The sequence below is a fragment of the Orcinus orca genome, chromosome 14 (genome assembly GCF_937001465.1).
Source record: "Orcinus orca chromosome 14, mOrcOrc1.1, whole genome shotgun sequence".
In the NCBI taxonomy this organism is placed as follows: Eukaryota; Metazoa; Chordata; class Mammalia; order Artiodactyla; family Delphinidae; genus Orcinus; species Orcinus orca.
The window spans coordinates 45,636,913-45,654,766 of NC_064572.1; the positions used below are offsets into that span (position 1 = coordinate 45,636,913).

Below are 17,854 nucleotides of genomic sequence, written 5' to 3' on the forward strand. Positions count from 1 at the left end.
AAGCACAGTGTGCAATGTCTCAGGGAGACTCAAGTGCCTGAGGCTGGAAAAATCTGAAGGTGTCTTTGCTCTCAAGACTGGCATCTACTCTTGGATCACTCAAAGGGGTAGGGGGCTCATATGCAACTGTCTACTAAAGTGTTTGCATTTGGAATTTCCATGTGGCTTGGACTTCCCACTGAATGGGAGTTAGATTTCAAGAGAAGGTGTCCCAATAGAGAGTATTCAAAGAGACCAAGACTGAAGTTGTAAGTCTTCTTCAGTGCCAGCCCCAGAAGATATGCAGCATCCATTCCGCTTCAATAGGTTGATTACAAGTGAGTCACTAAGACCAGTTCAGATTGAATAGGAGGTTAATTAGATTAGGTTAATTAGATGGGATAGTGGCTACAGCACACTGCAAAAGTGGGTGTAGGATGGCTAACAATATTGCAACCATCTTTAGAAAGTATACTATACCATAATACATGTAATTCACCATGAAGATACATAGTAAGAACTCAATAAAAATAAGCTTATCATTGTTTTTATTATTATGCTGATCCTAATAGGACACAAATCCCTACTTTTGAGGGAATTATAATTTAGTGGATAACAAATTATATAAGGCAATGCTTGTAATAATATGTTATGATGGAATCTCATAATGGTTATGATGGGATCTCAGAAGGACTGTTAATTCTCCCTGTGAGGGTAAGCCAAGCCTTTCTGGCTTGGCTTTGAGTTGACTTTATCCAAAGCAGGCAGAGGAAATTTCTTATACAGGGTCTTGATGGACCAAAAATAAAGTCCCAGAGAAATTCAAGTCCCTGTTGTTGAGTCTCATCTCTTTCTCACCATTTTAGAACTGTCAAACTGGGACTTAATCGTCTAGAGCAATACTCCGTAAATTGTTTGATCCTCATGCAATGAGACTGATACATCGAAAATTCTTGCCTCTCTGGCCAGGTACATAGCTTCATCTGAGTACAAAGAGACAACTCAAAATATTGGTCCTCATTTACCCAGAGATGGAGCAGGAAGGTGAAAAGGTTTTCTCTACTGGTAAAGCCACCCTTGGAAAGAAGGAGAGTCTACCTGGTGGTCAGGGAAGGTGGGCAGTAGGAGGATGCTAGCGCCGGGTTCAGAATTGATTATGGCAAGAGGAGGAACACAGCATCTGACAAACCTCTTCATGTTTTTCAGCTTTCTTATGGCCTTGAGATGTTGGCTTTTGCGTTCCAATTAGCTGGATGTTTAACGGATTTTCCTTCCATGTCTCTCTAGCCCAATTAAAGTAACAAGCTCCTGAAAGGGAAGCGCTGTGCCTTTGTAACCTCACATTGTCAGTTACACACTGGACACACTCTAATTACTTAACAAATAAAGAAAGATTCTTTATTTTCTTGTCCAAGGACATGCCACAGCTTCTTTTTATATCTTAATATTCAATAAGAAATAGCCACACCATCTTCCTGATCTCCATATCACATCACAGTTTTGGGGAAAACTAACCAATACATCTGTCATGTTTAATCTGTCTGTGTGTATGTGTGTGTGCACACACATGAGTATGTATGCATATGTGTATTAAGGAAGGAGGATGGTGGAGTGCTTTATGACAACACAGCCTCATCTATATTTTATTAGTGGAATAAATATCTGACAGCATATTTCATAAAGTTAATATTTCCAGGAGTGAATTAGAGAGAAGGCACCCATTTTGATGGGTTCCTGTCTTAGCCTTGGACAGAGTAATTGTTCTCTTGTTTTTTTTCCTTATAAGCAGCCCCAGTGAGAGTCTCAGATGACTTGGGTGGTGGAAAAAAACATTTACAAATGTTTTCCTTTTGACCCTAAGGAGACATGCTGGGCTATTTCCATATTCCTTCACAAGAGTTTGGCTGGAGGAGGAGAGGGAAAGCTTTTCACACGTAGAGTTGAGTTGTATGTTAAATTGTCTTCAGGAATGGGGAGTGCTTGGGTCATCATTAAAGCAGTCCTCAAGAACTCTAAGCCAAGCAGCCCAGTAGTTTTGATGTTCCTAAATATACTCTTTCCAAAAACCTTGCATTGAAGTTTGCCAATGCATAGAATTTATTATACATTCTGGAGTTCACTAAAGGTACAAATTTCTTTCTGGATAATTTCATTTTCATACCACTTACAGGCACACCAATGCCTAATTTGAATTTCATCTGTTTTGAAAATGTCTTTTGCACCGTACATTTTCATTGCCATTGGTGGTCCATGAGGGATTTAGGGAGGGAAAGTGGCTTGTGGTGCTAGGCGTAAGTGGTTCTCTACATGTGAACAATTGTTGGAGTCAAGGCAGAGATGGCAAAGTGCAGTTTAATTATCTTCCATATTCTGCTGAATCACTGCCTAATGGTTGGGGATATTTATGTTTCATGTCTGTATTTTATGAGGCATTGGCAGAATAAGAGGTGGCCAGGAAAAGGAACAAATTTTTCTTGCAGAAACAGCTATAAAGTAGTCACGTACAGCTATTTCCTGATGTATATAACTCTTCAGACTGTTCCTGTTAAAGAAAAAATTTATCATGACAATTGTTAAAGATGGCAAGAAAGACTTTATTTAAGGCGGCTACAATGATGGGGTTTTGTAGTAGGAGAAAGAGATCAGACTCAACTATGAATACAATAAGGAAAAGGGGGGATTTATAGCCATGGAGAAAGGTGGGGTCATTGTCCATGGATGGAATTACTAAGAGGTAGGTAATTCTTTGCCAAGCTGACTTAACAGGATTTTAGGCAGGCCAGGGTGATATGATATCAAGGGTGAGGGATTTTCACTAAACTGATTAAGCAGTATTCTTGCTGAAACTGGAATAAGAGGTCCAAGAACAGAGCCCAAGGTAAAAACCTAATCAGAAAGAAGACTCGTAGGAACTTGACTTAAGTTTAGTCAAGGAGAGAGCCTTTGTCATTCAAAAAGTCTGTTCCACAGGCTGTCTTATTCTTCCAAACTAAATATCATTCAAATATCAGTGACTTTCAGTGGCTAATCAAAAAGCCAATTATCCTGAAGTTCACAGTGTTATTTTGAAAAAGGAAAGAAAAATCTCTTTCCTTTAATCTAGGTTTGTTGATAGTGTTATTTTCTTACTTTTGTTATGGCACGAATTTCACTTTCTAAAATTTTATTTAATTAAAATTTTTATTATAAATATCAATCAGTTAATTAATTTAAAAAAGTGAATTCCTATTATGGGCCCAAAATGTCTTTCTTTTAAAAAGTAGATTGAGGACTCAGCTTCCTGAATGGTGAATTGAGGGTCCAGGTGAACTCATTCTCCCTCTAAAAATATAAGCAAAACAACTAAAATCAACCATTTCAGAACTCTGGCACTTAACTAAAACCATAAATGGAGCCCCAAACTGTATTTCCAACTGTACCAACTGGAAACTACTGTACTTTGGTAAGACAATGTGGTCACAACTGAAACTGGGTAAAGCAGCAGGGTCTGTGACATTTTAACTTTAACTTGTGACGTTTTAGCCCCTCTTCCTGCCTTGCTCAGTGACATGAGAACCAAAGCTGGCAGCTTTGCCAACAATGGAGAGATCTGACAGCCTCTCGAGGTCCACTAAATGGACCATCCACAAAGAACAGTTAAGATTTATCCCAAACTTGCAGTTCCTTGGAAAATCTCTATTTTCAGAGCGTGGGGTTAAGCAGTTCGACTCAGAGGTTAGCTAAGGGAGATGAAGGGAACCTACTCCCCTAATTGAACAATAGTAAACTGCTTTCAATATCTCAGCTGCCTAAGGCTGTGATCTCATTTGGGGTAAACTAGAGCCAGACTGGGAATTTAAGAGATAATGCTGGAGAACAAGACAACCACATGGAACTTTGAGAAGCTCCAACATTAGCCTGAGGATATATAAGACGATGCATATGCATAAGGCTGTGTGCCTGACTAGGAAAGACCAGGGAAAGGAGAAGGCAAGAGACAGTCATCTCTGGTTGACCTTGAGGCCCTGCTCAAGTGAAAGTGGACGCTAAGGTTGTCTTGTAAACTGCCTGAAGTTTTAAGATACGCTTTCTTACACAGATAGCCTTGACAAAGGGTAGAAGGGAAGAATAAAAAAAGAATATAAAGAATATAAAGAATATAATATAAAGAATATAATATAAAGAATAATAAACTTCTGACCAATCATTGGCTGACCACTAAATTATACCGACCCAGGTATGATTTCTAAAAGGCAGACTTAAAAATAAAAACAAAAACTTAAAAGAAAAATATACTTGAAAATTCAGAGGCTATACATCGAAGGAAATACAGAACTCGTTCAGGAAATTCACTAAATAAATAAGCAGCAACAAGGAAAAATAATAACAACAATAAAAAAAACACAGCAACAAACCAGCCACAAAAACAAATGTTGCGGGGTGGGTGGAACTATCTGGTACCAGAATTGTTAGAACATGATATCTAAAATATCCAGTTTTCAAGAACAAAAAAGTTATAAGATATGCAAAGAAACAGGTAAATATATCATACACTCAGTAATAAAAAATGCAGCCAACAGAAAATGTCCCTCATAGACTTAGTTGAAAAAGATTTAAAATAAGGTATTATAAATATTTCCAAAGAATTAAAGGAAACCATATCTAAAGAACTAAAATGTATGACAATAACATCTCATCAAATACAGGATATCAGTAAAAATACAGAAATTATTTTTAAAAACTAGATAGAAATTCTGGAATTGAACAATATTATAACTGAAAAAAATCACTAGAGGGGCTTAAAAAGAGATTTGAACTGAAAACAAAATATTAATAAGCTAGAAGATAGGTCAATAGAGATTATCAAGTGTGTGGAGTAGAAAGAAAAGAGAATAAAAAAAAAAATAGAACCTCAGTGGCCTGTAGAACACCATCAAGAGTAACAATATATGCATGATGGGAGGCTCAGAAGAGCCATCTTCCAGGCAATAAAAAGCAAGACTAGATCTTTATATTTGGCTACTGGAAGGAAGTATCATAAGGATCTGGGCAAATAACTTCAAGAGGAGACTGCCAACATAGCTTGGGGTGGGCCAGGGAGCTTTCTTATGTGAGGACAGCAAGAGCCTTGGCTTCATCAGCCTGGTGCTCTAGAACTCTCTCCATCTCCCTGACTTTCCACTAAGCAGCTGTAAGTGTGATTGTGGCTTCCTTGGGCCCAAACTCTTCTCCCATAGTTGGCAACCTTGTCTGCCTCTGATAGGGTGGCCAGCAGAGTCTCATCCACTCTAGTTTTGTGTATCCTTCCTTCATCAGCAGACTTCCTTGTAAGTTGTTGCTTGGGGCAGATCTCTTTTTTTTCCTTTTAATGGAGGAAAAACATACTCTTCACATACTCTGTTGAAAAATTTTGTCCTTATACAAGGATACGTTAATCTTCCATCTTGTACACAAAACAGCATGTCTACTCAGATCTTGAACATTATCATTGTCCCAAAGTTACGACAATTTAAGCCATCTGTAAATGTGGCTCAGAAATAATTAGGTGAAAATGACTCTCCCCGCCCAATGCCCTGTGGGGTCCTCAGATGTCCAGACTAAGAGGTAATATCACTGTAATTAAGGTACCAAGTCTGGGGGTCACTGTGGCCATTCTTAGGGTGGCTCAAACCATATCTTGTCTATTTTAAAGAGTTATTATAAAAGTTAAAGCTGAACAATTCTTATACATTTGTAGTACCTTAGGAACCACACAAATAGCTCAAAAACTATCTGACTGCCTGTATTTGTCATTTCCCACACTACCCACCACCCGAGGGCTTTCTTATGAGAACACTTCCAGCTCAACAACAGAGTTTGGCAGCTATCGGGTCATAAGCCTCCTTTGAAGGAGGACACTGTGATTGTGATTTCTGGCCTGAAAAGGTCAGTTTGTAATAGATGAGGTATCTGGTGAAAGCTTTAGGGAAAAGAGAAATGAGTAAACGTGCTCTGGGCTGTACCTCCTGACACTCTTCACTTGACCACTGGGCCTGTGGAAGATGTGGAGGTTTTTGCTCCAATGGCTCCAGCATTTTCTAATTGTCTGTGGATTTGGAATATATTTGATATACGTCAACTACTTTCACATTGTAATAACAAAATTCCTTTCTACAGTACATCTCTACTTTGAATAATGCTGTCTTAAGTGGTGGGAAAAGATTATTTAAATTAAACTAAAAAAAACTTTTCTCTACTTCTTGAGCTGTAAGCCAAAGTCTCCACAAGCCAAAAAAAAGCTCTCACTAAGATGTAAAATGAAATGGCAGGCAGATCTGGAATGTTTTATTGTATGAAATTTGAGGGGAAGTCAAGCATTACCTAAGCAGAGGGTTCAAGTCATTTTCACGCAATAAAAAGCTAATGATTATTACCTGTTAGATAAAAAGAGAGATAATCCTGTGATATGTACAACTAAGGGGTATTCAGGTGAGGTTACTGGAGCAAAAGAGGCAGCTTGAGAGATGGACTCAGGAAATCTCAAAGTAAAGGGGAAGGTCCAAAGAGTAGGACACCAGACAGAATGATTTAGAACTCTGAAAGAAACAGACTAAAGGCTCTAATGTCTGTCAAATAAGAGTGCAGGTCTGTATAACTTTGAGAAATTTACCTATTTACTGGAAGATTTGAGGACTTTTGTGACCATTACTGTTTTATAAATTAGGAAGACAAAACTGTTAATTGATGGTGCTACTTAGAATTTACTGTTATTAAAAATAACTTGTTTTGGGGCTTCCCTGGTGGCGCAGTGGTTAAGAATCTGCCTGCCAATGCAGGGGACACAGGTTTGAGCCCTGGCCCGGGAAGATCCCACATGCCGCGGAGCAACTAAGCCCGTGCTCCACAACTACTGAGCCTGCGCTCTAGAGCCCGCGAGCCACAACTACTGAAGCCCGTGTGCCACAACTACTGAAGCCTGTGCACCTACAGCCTGTGTTCCGCAACAAGAGAAGCCACCGCAATGAGAAGCCGTCACACTGCAACGAAGAGTAGCCCCTGTTCTCGGCAACTAGAGAAAGCCAGTGCACAGCAACGGAAGACCCAACACAGCCAAAACATAAATGAATAAATAAATTAAATAAATCTATTAAAAAAACCCTTGTTTTCTAAGATTTCATTTGAAATAATGAATAATAGTAATAATAGCAATCATAATAATAATAGCGATCACTTATTAAATATTTAAGATGCATCCTCATCCATGAAATGATAATTATGGGGATATCATGAAGATTGAATCAGCTTATGTGTGTTACATATAAACATTCATGTAAACGGCAGTTATCATCATCCATTATGTAGCCCATTTCTGAAAATAAAATTTATTACTTCAAGAGGGACATTGATAATGTAGTGAAGAACTGACAGGTTGCAAAAGAGATGGTGTTGGATGCTACTCTTGCTTTTAAAACATTGCTTTGCAACAAAATGAATTATAAGAAATCCAAGTAATATCAGTAGATGAAACTCTCAGAGAGGAATCTCAGGTAAGCAGAATAATGCCCCTCCCAAGGATGTTCACACCTAATCCCTAGAACCTGTGTATGTTACCTTACATGGAAAAAGGGACTTCAACGATAAGATTAAGATTATGGACCTTGAGATGGAAAGATTATCCTGCATTGTCTGGTTGAGCCCAATCTAATAAAATGAATCCTTAAAAGTGAAAGAGAGAGGCAGAAGAGTGGGTCAGAGAGATCTGATCTGACCTACAGAACTATAAGATAGCTCTGATCTCCAGAACTCTGATCTCCAGAACTATAAAATTATAAATTTATACTGTCTAAACCCCTCAATTTGTGGTAATTTGTTATGACAGCAACAGGAGACTAACACCATATCCCAAAACAAAGGATATTCCCTCAGAGAGCAGAGAGTTTCCTGTCATTGGACAGGAAGAAGAAAGGTAATTAACACTTTGGATACCTTCTATAACCCATACACTATTTTATTTACTCCTTTAAAACTCAAAGGAACCCAGTGAATTATGCATTATTTGTAAACAGATTCAGGGAGGAATATTAGTAAATTATACAACATTGTGACTAGTTTATCACTCCACCTCCCCTACGCTTGAAATATTTAGGAGGGATTTTGTTGTGAAGATTAAAGAAATCAATGAGGGGTTGAACTCACATATTTCTTCTAACTCTGAAACCTTTCTTCATTAGGATGATAGGTTTTTTCCCTTCATTTAATCATTACATTTCACCCCAACACCCTCCCCCCATTTTGATGCTGTTCTTACAAACTTATATCTGAGTATTCAAGAGACTCAAGTCACTGTAAGAACACAAATGCAAACTTAATAACAGGAAAGTCTTGCTTCATAATTTAACTCAGCCCCTTCAAGTCTTGCTAGACAAGGAATATCTCAAGTGGGTAAGGATAGGTGATTGCTTAGTCCCAATCATAGCTCTTAACCTCACCTGATCATTGGGATCCTTTCTTATGCCTGAAGCTGGCCCAATGTTATCTTTCCACTTATGATCAAGCTTAGACCTTGGAACCTCTAAAAATAGCTAAGGTAGGCTGATTTATTCAAAAGTCTTTCCAAAATACTAAGGGCAAACCCAAGGAATACATACACATCACATAAGGAATACAAAACACATCACATGAGGAATACAGAAGTTCCTCTTGAAACTCTTAGAAAGTCCAGGATTGTTCTATTAGATACTGTTTATGTTTATACCACTTGCTGTCACAGGACAGGTTTACCTTCTAATCCCAAAAGCCTGGAATAGCAGACCCCGTGTCTTGGTTTATGCCCTAGTACCTGGCCTAACTCATCTAATAAAAATAGGGAACAGATTCAGAAGACCTTAACCTTTACCTTGATGAAAATAAGAAAGGCCAGATCCTATCTCCCACTTCTCTTGGTTCTTGGTCTTAAATGTTTTTTCACTCAAGTAAATGACTCAGGGGTCATCTCATCCTTGATTTAGGCCCTGCTATTATATAAAATGCTGACTTTGTTTTAAAAACTTAAAAATTTTTATATAGAATTTCCTAAAATATGGTATTTATGTCCCTAGTGAGCATCAAGATGATAGCAATTGGTATTCAATACCAATTCATAGTTTTAATAATTATGACATTATTTTACTAAATATACTTATTTTAATGTGTATAATAACATTTTAATCATCATATCAAAATAATAATTTAACTGATATTGCTAGAAGAAGTTTAAAAGGGGGGGTTGAGTTAAAGAAAACCACTCCTGCATTCAACCATGAAGAAGTGACTTTAATTATGCCATTAAAAAAAACTAAAAAACTGGGCAAAATATATAAGGCATCTGCTTTTAGACACTGGACAATAGGCAAAGAAAAACTCAGACAGAGGCTAGTTGTCTCTTGAGTTCAGGAAGACTAAGTCAGCTAGAATTTGTTGAACAAAGTACCGTAAAATAAGGAGTTACACGGTGAAAGAACTCTAGAAGGCTGCGTTGAGTCTTTGGCTGAATACCAATCTAAATGTGTGTATGGCAAAACTTTATGAGTCCAGGCAAAAACACAACTGCCAGAAAGGAATAATTATAGGGAACTTGTAAGATAAACAATTCCTTACAGCTTGCACAGGTCTTGGAGATCTCCCCATTTTTCACTACCTGGAGTGGAAAGATCTTGTTGAATAGATGGGTCATTTAATAGAGATCTCAGAAGCGTCAACTCCTAGAAATGGGACTAAAGAATTCCTTGCGTAAACTAAGTTCCTCAAGCCCCAACCCAGAAAAGCTTTAAAAATAAGACATGAAGGGGTTGAGCTTCTCTATAAGTAGTTTAACTGCCTTAAAGAAAAAAGTGGACACTCGTTAAAGAAATACAAGAAAATCTGGAGAACTAAACAACAAAATTCACAATGTCTGACACCCAATTAAAAATTACTATACATGTTAAAAATTACTATACATGTGTAGAAACAGAAAAATAGAGCTCATCATTAGAAGAAAAATTAATCAATATATGTCATCATTGAGGAATGATAACAGAGATGATGGAATTAGCAGGTAAGGGCATTAAAGCAAGTATTATAAATATGCTCAAGGGTTTAAAGAAAATGTGATCATGGTGTGAGATATGGGAGATATAAGAAAGAATGAACTTGAAATTCTAGGCATGAAAAATGCAATATTTGAAATGAAAATTTCACTGGGTAGGAATAGTTGCATATTTGACACTGCAAAATAAAGGAAAAGTAGATCTGAAGACAAAGCAACATAAAAAATACAAATGTAAGCACACAGAGGATATAAAGACTGTTAATAAAAGAGATTAAGTGAGACATGATACAATATGAAATGGTCTAACATGGGTAATTTGAATAAGGGAAGGATTTAGAAGGAGGGACAGAAAAATATTTGAAAACATAAATGACAGAACATTTTACAGATTTGATGAAAACTATAAACCCAGTGGTCCAGTAAAATCAGTGAACCCTAACTAAGGAGAAACACAAGGAAAATCACATCAAGACATATGATAATCAAATCACAGATTTTATAATCCGATTGTTATAACCAGGTAAAAAGAGAAATTCCTAAAATTACCAGATGGGAGGAAAAAATTATATCCATAGGACCAACAATATAAATAATAGAAGATTTCTTCTATTATTGTCAGAAACCAGAGAATCCAAAATACAATGAAATGACATTTTTTGTGTAGTAAAAGAAAAAATAAAACTGTCCATCTAGAATACTACTCCCAGTGTAATTATCTTTGTAAAGCGTAAAAGGCTACCCGCCCTTGAAATGTGACTAGTCTAAATTGAGATAAGGTAAATGCAGTATAAAATACTGAAAAAAGAATGTAAAGTATCTGTTGATAATTCTATATTGATAATGTGTTGAAATGATAATATTTTAGACATTGGGCCAAATAAAATATAGTAACATTAATTTCACTTGTTTATTTTTATTTTCTAAATATGACTGCTAGTAAATATGGTGTCCTGCTGTTTTTTATTGGAAAACTAGCTAGTGTTCACATCTTCATTAAACAACTCTAACACAGGGTCAGCGCTACTGTATACTGGAGATAAAGACCTCCCAATCTGTTTAGACCCTCAAGGATAGATTCTAGAAAATCAGAGTTTTAAATGAGTATTTAATAAAGTGAATTATATTCAGTTATGTAGGGAGGAACATACAGAATTCAATAAATATTAGTTAGTGTTATTACTGCCACTATCCCTGTCTTTAAGTGCAAGGCAGTATGGTTATTTGTGCTTCGGGAGAAGTGGAAATCATCTAACTTATTCATACAGCTGATGTGTCTCTGGATTCAGTGGGTGCACTGCACTCAGGGAGAATGATTCTAGAACTGGCTGGTCCTGGAGGCAGCATGGCCAGCAGTAGGGTTGTGGAGCATCTGCCCCGGTCCATGGGAGCAAGCAGTGGTACCCTATGTGACCCCTCTAACTCTGCAGTGCAGGAGCAAGTTTGCAGATGAGAGATTTGTGGATTACTGACTTGAGCGGTGCAGAGAAAGGAGGTTTGTGTAAGGATGCTGAGGATGCCTGTGCTTTCACCACGTTCCCTGAAAACTGACTTGCTTCTCTACCCTATATCTCACCCCACCAAGGTTTCCAGGGACCAAAGTGTCTCCCTGTGAGTTTCAGACCACTGGTGATTTATTTGAGGTTCTCCTGCCAAATGCTTTCAATGTTCAGCAGGTTTCCACCAGAGCATCTCATCTTCCTTCCCCCTTTCTCTCAGTTTCTTTACTTCTCAGTATTAGATGCTAAATAGATTTGAATGGACAGTTTGGCCCACTCTGCTCTTCCTGGCCACTGCCTGGGTTAGCTCCCACAAAGAAAACCTGAGCTGACAGCAGTGAAATTTATGAAGGCCAGGAAGAAATGAGGTATGCAGAGCCGCAGCTCTCACATACAGCTGACCCTAGAAGTGCTGAGTCTCTATTTCCAGGCCAAATTGCACAAATAATGGGGCTCAGACCCTTGCAATTGCAAATACCAAATATGCCTAGGTAATTCAAAGAAAAATAGTTTGTCTCAGGAAACCTAAGATTGGAAGGACGCTGTGAGACTCATCTGCCCCTTCAACCCCACACAGTCCCAGAGTTCCCAATTACTTCAAGGGCTGCCTCATCCTACAGTTGGGTGTGATTATTCAAATCCCACCCTAGGAGCTTCACCGGATCTTGAGCTCCAAAGAGAATACATCCAGAGATTACCTTCTATGGTTTTCTAACTGATCTTTTAATTGTAGAGGAGAACAGAATCGATGTAAGCTTAGTAACGATTCCAGATCTCCAAAAGAGACATCCTTGTTCCTGTTGTACTGGGCAGCCTCCTTCAGAGTGGGGATGTGGGCATTGTCTCCAGGGACATGACAGAATTCCACAGAGTTTCTATTTCACTGGTGGAATGTGGTGCCCTTGAGGGTCAAAAGGAACTGATCACAAAAGGAATTGATCACAAGGTCAATATGCTTCCTCAATCAGACTCACTTGCCTCAGACTTATATGTTCATAAGTTCCATGGAGCCCTTCTGCACACAGGATTGGAAACATGCTCTTTCCGGACTTGAAACATAAAGGAAACAAATAAATACTCCAAGCAAGCATTTGATTTGTGTTAAATACACACACACTGTGTATATATACATATGTATGCATACTCACATACGAATACACACATATTTTCACGTGCACACACATGTGTACACGAATGCATTTATGCATACACATGAAAGATGCATGTGTGCATATGCATAAACATACATATACACATGTATGCATATACATGCATACGCACGTACACACACACACACACACTCCACCTCCACCACCACCTATTTCAGAAGCACTAGAGGTAAACTGGCAATGGCTGATGCATACTGAAATCTGGATGAAAAGTTCACAAACTGACTCCTCGTGATGTGACTACTTGGCTTTGAAGATCCAACAACTTCAGAGCTGGCCTGTGGCAGAGACGTTTGTCATGTTAAGTTCTAGGACACTGCCCCTTGCTGGCCTAGGTCCCAGGAGGTTTGAGTGGAGGGGGGCAAACCCCTCCTCCCCTCATGTCAGGTGCAGAGCTGACCCTCAGATAAACTCAGTCACACTTCATTACTAACAACATTTTTATTTCAGACATGTAACTTAGGGCCACTCAGATGCTGTACCCATAAGTAAACCCATCTACGGAGAGTTTGTCATGACAGGGAGAGTCAGGGATGCCTAGCAGAGCTCCCTTTTCCCTCCTGCCTCAGCTGTCAAAATGGCAGTTGCAATGCTGGGAACTTTGTGTTGGACACTGAGGGATATTAATACCGAAAAACAAGTTCAAGGAAAGGAAGAAAAACAGATATGTTCCAAACAAATGATATTTAAGAAAAACTGGAAATGGTATTTGGAAATAACTTAGAGTTTGTCCAGCTCACCAATGTCCGCTTCTGGAATGGAACACCTCCACGAGCCCAGACAATGGGCCCTTCATTTGTGTAGGCGGATTGTCATCCTCTGAGCTCTAGCCAAGGGAGGCCTCACGTATACAAGTTTCATTTCCCTCCTCAGTCTTTCCGTATTTGTCCAAACAATCACCCCCAGGAAAACTAGGTGAAAGCAACTCCAATGATAATGAAAACAACAGTGTTGCCTAAATAGTCACCTGAGATTGCTGCGACTCTACCCGGCTCTTTGGAGACACAGGCATGCCCTTAAATGAACACGTTAAGGCTTTTGAAGACATATTAATTTATTGTGCCATAATCCAGCAACTGAATTTCATGTACAGAAGTTCAGATTCTGGTCCACGGACACCAATTGCATTTGGTAATGAAGTAGAGCAGACAGCAGCCTAGTTGTCTTGGAATATGATATTTACACCTCCTAGAGGACAGCACCTGAAACCTGACTTTTATGTGGGGCTAATCCTTCTTTTGGCTGTTGTCCCCTCTTCGGAGTATTTTAGAGAAGACAAAGCGGAGAAGGGAATGTTGTGTGGATACATGCATGAAACAGACTCGAGCTGCATCATTCACGTGCCTCAGCTTAAAGCAGCTCAGTCTACAGCACATGGCGTGGGTAAAAAATCACCCCCACAATGTGTGCATGGGAACTGTCAGATGACTTCATCTCTTTTAAATCAAACTCAATTTTGCCTCCAGGTGAAAGGAATTTCGGTCTTCGTTGTTATTGATGTGTAGCGTTCACAGCAATTTTATTTCCCTGACTCTTGAGGTTAGTTCGGGGTCATTTGACTAGATCTGGCCAATGAACCACAGCAAGAGTGTTGTACATCATCTCTGAGCTGAGGTGGTATAAAGTCTCAGCTTCACTTTCCAGCTCTCTCTTTCCTGCTTGGTAAGCTTCAAAATCACATTTCCAGATGGTTTCGCTCCATAGAAAAGGAGGCCACCAGATTCACATGCAACTTTCTGGAAGGAACAAAGAAATATTCATTGAGTTAAGCCAGGGACATTTAGGAGTTAATTTGTTATCATCTCATGGCCCAGTATTACCTGACTAATTGTGTTCTCCAGGCTCACACAGGAAGGGGAAAAACTTACATCATGACAAGAAAATGGAGAGAAGGGCCCTGTCTATGTCACTGTGTCATGGTGGCCACAGATTTACTCACTGTCTGAGCTCCAGTGACCCATTTAAAGCTGGTGCCTTTATTGATTCTACACCATACTTAGGGGTCAGAAGTTTTGCTCTTGCCAAGAGGAGCAAGGGATGAAATGGGCTTAGACCCCTCCTCACATAGGATTATGAGTGATAAAGTAGAGATGAGGCAATGCCACTCCAGATGCAGGTCACTCACAGGCGGCCTGTAGCTGGGCCAGAGAGATTTTGTGAGCAGGTTACAGGGAGGTGTTGGTGCTGCCTTTGGGATCCAGGGCTACCATGGCCAGCCCACTCCCAGCTCAGAACGAAGTAGTAGCAGAACATCCTCAAGGGGGAGAACAGGTTTTATTCCTTCTGGTCACACTGTGCCCCAGCAACTAACCTCTGAAGGATGGATAATAGGAACTGGAGGGAAACGCAGCAAAATAAAAGCCTTACTCCAAACTGAGGTTTAAGTTTACTGTAATTCGCAACAGAACCCCAACAGTATTTTTGTAGGCACAGAGAATTTTATTCTAAAATTTATATGGAAAGGTACAGGCCCCATAAGAACAACATTTTTTTTTTTTTTTTTTTTGGCCATATGTGGGCCTCTCACTGCTGTGGCCTCTCCTGTTGCGGAGCACAGTCTCTGGACACGCAGGCTCAGTGGCCATGGCTCACGGGCCCAGCCGCTCCGTGGCATGTGGGATCTTCCCGGACTGGGGCACGAACCCATGTCCCCTGAATCAGCAGGCGGACTCTCAACCACTGCGCCACCAGGGAAGCCCAACAACAACATTCCTAAAAAACAAACAAACAAACAAACTTTAATGGAAGAATAGCTCAGTAACCAAGAGAGTGTGATACTGGTGGAGGAACAGACACGGAGATCAATGGGACAGAATAGAGAGTGCAGAAATAACCACACGAATAAGCCCAGCTGATTTTTAACAAAGATGCCAAAGCAATTCAGTAGTAGAAAAATAGCCTTTTCCATAACTAGTGCTGGTGTCATTGTACATCCACCAGCAAAAAAATGAATCTCAGCCTAAACCTCATACCTTTTATGTAAATTAACCCAAAGTGAATTGTGGACTTAAATATAGAAGATAAAACTATTAAATTTTTAGGAAAAAAACTTAGGAGAAAATCTTCTGGACCTAGGGCCAGGTGAAGAGTTTTTAGACTTGGCAATAAAAGCACGACCCATAAAAGGAAAAATTGATAAACTGTACATCATCAAAAATTTAAAAATTTGTTCAATGAAAGACCCCATGATGATGGATGAAAAGACAAGTTAAAGACTGGGAGAAAATATTTGTCAACAATATATCTGACAAAAGACTAGTTCCTAGAATATATAAAGAAATCTTGAAATTCAACAGTTGAAAAAATACCCAGTTAGAAAATGGGCAGAAGACATGGACGGACACTTCACTGAAGAGGATATACAGACGGCAAATAGGTACATGACATTATGTTTAAAATCATTAGGCATTAGGGATATGCAAATTAAAACCATAATTCGATATCACTACACACTTATTAGAATGGTTGAAATAAAAAATAGTGACAGAACCCCGCCTCCGTGCGTCACAGAATGGCCTCGGACACCCACGCAGCCCCTGAGTGTCGGGGAGGAGAGGGCACGGAGGTGCGCGGAGCTGAGCTCAAGGCTGCGGAGTGGGGCGGAGCTAAGCAGCTGGGCGGGCCTGGCCAGGCCCGCTGAGCGAGACGTCGGTGGGGCAGAGCGGGACATGCGCTTTTGACACATTGGAGGCTTTCTTGATCATGGGTGGTGAAGATATACCAGAGTTTTCAAGTTTAAAGGAGGAAACTGCTTACTGGAAGGAACTTTCCTTGAAGTATAAACAAAGCTTCCAGGAAGCTCGGGATGAGCTAGTTGAATTCCAGGAAGGAAGCCGAATTAGAAGCAGAGTTGGAAGCACAGTACAGGCTGAACAAAGAAATAGAGACTTGCAAGACTGAAGTATGAAGTGGAAGCACTAACGGAGAACCTGGAGCATCAATATGCACAGAGCTACAGGCAGGTCTCAGTATTAGAAGAAGATATAAGTCAGACTCGGGCCTTTAAGCAGCAGTTACATAAGTATGTGAGAGAGCTGGAGCTGGCCGGTGATGACCTGGAGTGAGCAAAAAGGGCAACAGTAGTTTCACTGGAAGACTTTGAACAAGGCTAAATCAAGCCATTGAACGAAATGCATTTTTAAAAAGTGAACTTGATGAAAAGGAATCTTTGTTGGTCTCTGTGCAGAGGTTAATGGATGAAGCGAGAGATTTAAGACAACAACTAGCTGTTGGGGAAAGACAACAGGAAGTAACTAGAAAGTTGGCTCCCAGTTCTCCAACTCTAGACTGGGAAAAGATGGATTCTGCCGTCCAAGCATCACTTTCTTTGCCAGCTACTCCTGTTGGCAACGGAACAGAGAACAGTTTTCCTTCACTGAAATCTATACCAAACGGTTTTGGTACCGGTCCACTGACTCCTTCAGTTAGGATATCAGCACCAAACATCGTGTGGGATCGCTGACGGAAAGTAGGGGCTTTAGAATCCAAATTAGCATCTGGCAGGAAGTTTGCAAAGGCCCAAGCATCACGAAAATCTGTATTTCAGGGAACATTAACTGCGGGATGATGAATAACCACGGCACGAAGTTCTCTCTATCAGGGCACTCGTCTTTCTTCAACAAAGGGGCGGTAAAGGGCTCTGACCAGGCCCCTCCTCCTCCTGGCCCGGGCTCCTCGCCCCGGCACCGGTGTGCTGCCTCTCAGTGTGTGAGTGCCCGGCCTTCAGGTGGCCGCTCCCGCCCTCCTGCAACAACCCAGGACACCCACGCCTCACCCCTCGGTGCCCGGGCCCAGCTCGTCGTGCCCCTCCGTCTGCCTCCCCACGGCTGGCAGAGGGCAGGCTGCACGCAGTGGCGGCTACTGGGCCCTGCCCAGCCCCAGGACTCTGCGCGATATCAATACTGCCTATTTTCTCTTCTCGCCCTAGTGCCGTTGGCTCCAATCGCTCCTTTATCATCAGGATGTGACATAATGGATCTGACAAGTGGACAGTATGGGTGAACGCAGGGCACTGTGGGATCCCTTGCAGGGCCAGCAACTCGGCTCACAGGTTCAGATGCTGAGACCAAAAAGAAATTGAAATTAAGTCAAGAGAAGGTAGAATATTCCAGAGAGAGTGTTTCATGTGGAGAAGGGACCACACGCATAGGTGCAGATAGGGAGACCATGATGCAATCAGGTAC

The 17,854-nt window shown here is 40.3% G+C and overlaps 1 pseudogene; it reads left to right on the forward strand.

Annotated features, from left to right (window-relative positions):
• The first annotated feature begins 9,999 nt into the window (after positions 1-9,999).
• LOC101289291 (nuclear distribution protein nudE-like 1) lies at positions 10,000-17,598 on the forward strand (annotated as a pseudogene).
• Positions 17,599-17,854: the final 256 nt, after the last annotated feature.